Source organism: Vicugna pacos, chromosome 6, assembly GCF_048564905.1.
Source record: "Vicugna pacos chromosome 6, VicPac4, whole genome shotgun sequence".
In the NCBI taxonomy this organism is placed as follows: Eukaryota; Metazoa; Chordata; class Mammalia; order Artiodactyla; family Camelidae; genus Vicugna; species Vicugna pacos.
In genome coordinates, this window is record NC_132992.1 from 35,326,548 (window position 1) to 35,333,490 (window position 6,943).

The window sequence follows — 6,943 nt, forward strand, 5'->3', positions numbered from 1 at the left end:
ATGGTGAAGAGGGAATTTGTTGTTCTCTGTGGTTTTCTTCATTTTGGTTCCAATGGTTTTAGAATTGCATAGATAAAGGAAAAGGAACAAATTCTTTCTCCTTTCATTTCTTGTCCTCTAACTCCTTGTCCCTTTTCTCTATCCCGATGACATTCTCTTTTTTCTCACTTCTAAGTCCACAATACCCCTTGGCAAACACACATACTTCTTACAACTTTACCTTCTCTGGCACACGTTAGTCTAGAAGAGATTTACATTTATTGTCAGAAAAGTAGGACAATACTGTAAGAATACACTTACTTCAAAACTTGAAATCCAAGTCCCCAAATTGAAGGAAAGTGAACACATTTTCAAAAAAATTCTCAGTACGGTATAAATTGGCATCATTCCCCTTTTAGTTTTAACTTCAACTCCTTGTTGACAGCCCTAAAGAGTTACAGAGAACGAGGTTTTCTAAAACAATTTGGACCATAAGCCCAGCAGTTTCAAAGGTAAAGCAAGGAACATTTCAAGGCAAACACAGTGAGCTCCCCGTCTCGTCTTCTTCCCACCAGCTAAGACAATTAGACTCAGGAACTGAAGCCCCCACCACCCACTTGACCCAATGTCCTATCATCGTGTACTGAGCAGGGCCATTCATTCACTGGCCTTTGTGCTCGCTGGCTATGAACCGGGAGGGCTGTCAGGTGAACGATTCTCAGTTCTTGATGAGAGTTGACCCTGGACATTTTCATTACCTACTCCAAAGAATAACACAAGAAACAATGATCAGATATACTCAGAAGTAAAAACCAAACACAATGAGTGCCAAATACAGGTGTACGATCAATGTCAACGTTACTCTGAGTTTGCTGAGCCCACAGTCAGCGCTTGCGATGCTTTCTCCATTGGCTTCTCTGCATTGTTTGCACTTAATCAGGCATTAAGCCAGGGAGGTCCATGAGCAGACCCTCACAGAGAATATCTGACCACGGGTGACAGCCATGTAAGGAATGGGTAGTGTCACAGCATAACTCAATTAACGGCCAATAAAGGAAAGCACGGGTAGAAAAAAAAAATCACATTGCATTGAAGGATAAGCTTCTAAATGGTTGGGGGCTTTTTGTTTGTTTGTTTGTTTCCTTTTTCATCAAGGCTCATCATAAATTCCATCTGCATTAAAAAAAAAAAAAAAAGAAAGCCCTGTAACCATCCCCAACTCAGTGGGTGCCTAACAATGAGAAAAAATTCTCAAACCCAGTAGGCCACTCTTGCTCCCTCTGTGTCTCCCCAGGTGTCCAATAAAGGTAGGTTAAGCTCATGACACCCCCTCCTCCCACTTGTTTTGCCCAAAAAGCTTGGGTTCATTTTTCAACTTTCCTTCTCTCAGGCCAGATCCCCTTATCAGGAGATTCCATTGGCCTCAGTGCTAGAATCTATCATAATATGGACAGAATATGGATATTTTCTGAAGCTGGGGCCTCCTACTCAACATAATTGATTGCATTTGTCAAAACAGTATTCTGAGAAGGATTGGCTCCATTGGCTTCACCAGATGGTCCAAGAGTGTCGTGGCACAAAACATTAAATATTCTCTGACTTAGAAGAGGATCTGAAGCCAGTTCCTATCTGGGGTCCTACAGAAACAGTATCCAGACAACAATGATCACCACCCAGGCCATGAAGGAAGGCCTTTTATTTTGTTGGGCTATGAATCTTACATTTTAAATTGAATAATTTCATGACTTATTTCATCACTTTCCTAGGAGTTTATCTCTTTGCCGTATATTCTCAAAATATTCTTAGAATTATTTCTTATTCGGAAAAGTTTTTTGGGGGGGTATTATTCATTTCTAATATAATTATGAGCCTAATCTCCAAACACGCCTAAGAATATGGAATGACCTTTGAATCTTACTTAAGAAAAAGGCAAGTGAACCAAGTCCCAAGCAAGGAAAGCTACCCTTAGGTCCCTCCTGCTCATGGCTCTGAAGTTGGAAAGAAAATTAAGGTAATTCTAAATACCTTCTATTAGGTTTTGATCACCAGATTTATCCTTTTTAGGAGAAGAAAGCTTCTGGGAGGGACATCTGACCACTAACTGTAGACACATAGGATGCTGTTAGCATTCTTTATGGAAATGACCTTCTTACGGTTCTGCAATATCTAAAGAAGCCTGAAATTTTCTTCCAAAATTTTTTTAAGGATATTAAGAACAGGACCTATTTCTGTGAGTGTGTGTGTGTGTGTGTGTGTGTGTGTTTCTGTTAAGCTTTTTCCATCCTTGTTTGTTTTTCCACAGAAGCGTCCTTTTCTCATCCCCACCACCTTTAATTCTGATTGTATATTTTTGCAGCTTGCTTCCTACAGTTGTTTAAGTGGTCTGTCAAATCAAGCTTCTCAGTTTAAATTCTATTTTTTAAATGTCTTTTTCCCCACATCTTATTCTTTCCAACGTTTCTTAAGCAGCATTCAGCAGGATTTGTGCTTACATGCGTGTGTTTGTATGTATGAACTATAAGAGACTAAGTTCCCTGGATAACCTAGGAATTAGACAGATTAGATACGACATTTTAGAAAATCATTTCTCACAATTTCTTGGAACCTATATATGAGCAGGAGGTGCTTTTTCTCTTCTTTTTCATCCCATGATTTCACAGTATAAAAAGTTTCAGTACCATTACTTTGATTTTACGTAGCTACAATTTAGCCACACATATATGTGACATGTATTAAATAGAACAAATTAGATGGAATATTTAAGTAGAGGTGAAGGCTACACCTATGCTGGCCAAAACTTTTCATTCTACCTTTTTATGTTCAGCTAACACAAAAGAGCTCTCATTTGAAGAAAGATCTTTGTTGTCCTTTCTTTGGCTGAAGATGAAGACATTTTAAAAAATTTGACAAAAATTAGTTCAGCAAATAGAACTGCAGAGAAGCAAAAAACCATCTTTTGATAGTAAACTCCAGAGCCAGTCAAATGTCAACTGATCCAAATGGCTGAAAATAAAATGTCAGAATTAGAAGCCCTTGCCGAAAACATGGCATTTGAAATAGCTGTCAAGAACAGGATTCTTAGGGGTGACTGTGGCTACTCTGTGCGTACTGCACTCCAGAAATCAGACAAGTGTACGTGCAGTTTTCTTTCCACAAAGGAGAGACATTCAAAACCACACGTGTCTGGGCCCCTCGACTTCTTCCTCCCAGGGACAGACTATATTCAGGCCTTGTCAAGCTTGTGCAAGCTCCTTGCCATCAGGTTTGTGTGCTGCAGGGTCTGAACACCCAGGCAGCAACACACACACACCCCCCCCAACACACACAGCTAGCACGTGTTCTTGTTACTAAATGCAACTTTTTACCTTGTTCACTATTTCTTTTACTTTTCTCCTAGGACAGTTATTGTCTTTGTCTCTCGAGTAGTTCAAGTTCAGCCTTGCTTTGCTGGACCCCAAACCCATTCATTAATTCCAAGTTGAACAGCTCTCACTGCAGGTCCCCAGACTCAACTCTGGGCTTCTATTTCACAACCCTTGATTCCCTCCATCGCCCCTAAACCAATTTTAATCGAATTTCTCTGCTCTAATTTTGTCTTCGTAATACCTCAAAACCTTCTGTTACAAATCTGGCAGAATAATCTAGTTTCTCCTAGGATGATCCTTTGTTCTCCTTATTTCTACTTTAAAAAAAACTCATGCTAAAATCAATTTGTTCTGAAAAGGATATTAATCTCTTCCTTCTAGAGGCAGACACATATTCACTTCTGCTATCTCTTATTCTGGGCTTTAAATTTTTTATAAAAAAGGCCAAATACAGATTTTTCAGCTTCATTGTCTTTAAAGCCCAATTAGATTGCTATTATTTTTCTCATATCTAAAGAGTCTTACATCAAATCCGCCTAGGTTTAGAGACGGCGCGTTCACCGGACTGTCCTACAGGTGTCCTTAGAAGTTGAAAAAAGCACTTTCGATTTTTAAAAACTAGTCATACCCTAAACACTTTTAAAGAGCAGTGCATTTTAAAGAATCTTGTCAAAATCTCTTTATAATTTGAATTTCACCACATAATTTATCTTCCTTGTGAATTCTATATTTGATTATTATAAGGCAAGGCCCACCTGTACTTAATCTGTAAGTACTTTGGCACTAAAGATAAAGATGTCCCTTTCTACATCAGCCCACTCTGCTCACTTTGTAAGCCAGGGATTCTCAAATGTTTTGGTCTCAAGATCCCTAAGGACCTTTGTTTTTATGTTGGTTTTATCTATCAGCATTTATTGTATTAGGAATTAAGACTCAGAAAATTTAAAACATTGATTTGTTAAGAGTTTAAAATAGCAATGTTATTTCTATACGTGTGTACATTTAATATGTTAACACAAAGCACATATTTTAATGAAACATCACTTTATTTTCCAAAAGAAAAAACCTAGTGAGAATATGGGTATTGTTTTACATTTTTGCAGATTTCTTCCTCCATTAATAAAAGACAGTTGGAATCTCGAAGCTGCTTCTGCATTCAGTCTGTCGTGATATCACACTTACGTTGCTTCTGGAAAATTCTACTGCACACTTGTGAGAGAATAGGAGTAGAAAAGACAAGTAACTTTACAAAAAGCATAGTTTTGACATCAAGGACCTCCTGAGAGGGTCTTGGAGCTCTCCCAAGAGGCTGCAGACCACACTTTGAGAACTGCTATTTGTTCTAGTGAGAAGGAAAGGCTACACGGAGTGAGGAAAGCAGTGAGGACAGTGCAGGCAGAACCGCCGACTGCAGCCCGCTGGGGAGGACGAGGTGCTGGGAGGGAGGCAGCGACTACCTGGCAGAGCCATACTGAGATGCCTTCCTCGGAATCAGTTACAAACAGGGTTGGAGGGCTTAGCTGTTATAAGGGAGGTGGGGTACGGGATGGTGGAGTGCTCCAGGAAACGTAAGTCTCTCCTTTCTTCTTTCTCTGCATTTCCATGGGGAATGATCACCACCTTCTGCTGGCAGAGCAAGCCTGTCTGAAAGAGCTCCATTGGGCCAGATCACAGCATATATTCTGAAGGGTTTGATCTTACTCGTCTCTCAGTTCTGAGCCTCCCTGTGCCCCTTTGTTCCAGACCATACTGGGAGAAACACTTGTTTTGCATAGCAAACACAAAAATCAAAATGATAACAAAAAACAAGCAAAAACACTGACATAAAAGGCCCTTTTCTAACCTTGTTTGTGGAGGAGAAAGCCCAAAGGTATCATTAGGTTTGTTAATTTCCGTCCGACAAATTTCAACTTGACATCACAAATTGTTATCGCCTTACTGCTCCAGTCGCTGCTTCCTTTTTTGCTATGGAAACAGAAAACACCTAAATAAACCTACCCAAAATGGAAATCAGATGTTTTTCTGGGTAGAGGTGCCATGGCCTTTCTCTCACACTTTGATCCCTCTGTTCGTAGGTTCCGTTTTCGGGGAGGGCAACGCCAGTGGGGAGGGGGCGACTTTCCAAATTTGGAGCTGAGGGGAGGGCCCCTTGTTATGTCTGCCTGCTTCATGTCAGTGGGTACAGGTCTCTCTCCATAGCTGCTCAAAAGTCATGGGGAACATAGTATCCTACAAAGTTCACTAGCTGGTCCCATCTTTTTTAAATAATAATAATATATATGTATTTAAAAATGAGTTTCTCCACTGAAATAATGATTACACAAAGAATTCTCTTCCTGCAGTCTTCAGAGAGTGAGGAGCAGTAATTAAGTAAGAATGTTTTGTAATTATTAAAGTTGTGTGTGTGTGTGAAACAGAAAGAAAAGAGAGACAGAGACACAGAGAGAGAAAGAAAAAAGGATGATTTTGTTGCCAGGATAAAGAAGCGATGCCAGAAAAGATGGACTGGACTAACTTACCAAGGCTGTAACGTGGTTTGGGCTAAGAAAAGCCAATCTTTTGTTGAAAAGCCTAATGTAATAAATTGCATTTGGAGGGCCTTAGATTTCTGTACAAACTTTTCAACCAGATCTAATTGAAAGTGCTACTCACATAGCCAGGGGCATTCTGAAAAGCAGAGCAGTGGATTAACACCATTTTTAAAAGTCAGGAAGTCTTTTCTCCTCCTGAAGGAGAGTTTTCCAGGCATTAACTTCAACTGCCAAATATTATAAAGAAAGTCTCCCTCCTTCTCTCTCTCTCTCTCTTGACCTGCTGGTCACCCATCTCCCTCCATTCTCCCTCCTCCTTCTGCCTCTGTTCTCTGCCGATCCTCCACCTACCTCACCACGAGTGAGAGCCCTGCTGGAAGCAGGGGTTCTGTAGTAAATGACCTATCAATCAGCCCTTGCCTAGTTATTTTTGATGAAGGAAATGGGGTTTTAAGAACTAAGCTGGTTTCCAGTTGAATAACAAAATGTTCAAATATGTGTCTGAAGCTTTGGTTAAACTAGATAGTTAGAAGTACAGATCCCATCTATCACAGCAAAAAAACTCAGTCTTTTTTCCTAACCTGTGAACTTTTCTTAGATAACAACACTCAATTTGACTATTTATCTGCCTAATCTGAATCATTGGCAGTGTAGACATAACCACATTCAAAAGGACCACTTTAGGGAGAGAGATTTAAGTGGGGGATAGCAAACTTTAAACTCTCTTGTGGGGTGGGGGGAGGTATAGCTCAGTGGTAGAGTGCGTGCAGGTATAGCTCAGTGGTAGAGTGCGTGCCTAGAATGCACAAGGTCCTGGGTTCAATCCCCGGTAGCTCTGCTAAAAAAGAGAAAAACCTAATTAACTCCCCCCAAAATAAAAATAAAAACTATCAATTTTTTTAATTAAATAAATTAATTAATAGATAAACTCTCTTGTGTTTGTCCCTCATTCCCATCCACCACTACCTCCTCTCCAAATACTGGAGCAGCAACAAGTGTCTTATGAAAATAAGAACCAGGATAAGCCACCAGCAGCTTCAAGTTAGCAAAACAAAGTTTGAAAATGGG

The 6,943-nt window shown here is 40.0% G+C and overlaps 1 non-coding gene across 1 annotated transcript; it reads left to right on the plus strand.

The window, feature by feature from the left end:
- Window positions 1-6,641: 6,641 nt before the first annotated feature.
- TRNAS-AGA (transfer RNA serine (anticodon AGA)) lies at window positions 6,642-6,715 on the plus strand. Its single transcript has one exon. It is a non-coding gene; the product is annotated as a tRNA-Ser (tRNA).
- The last annotated feature ends 228 nt before the right edge of the window (window positions 6,716-6,943 follow it).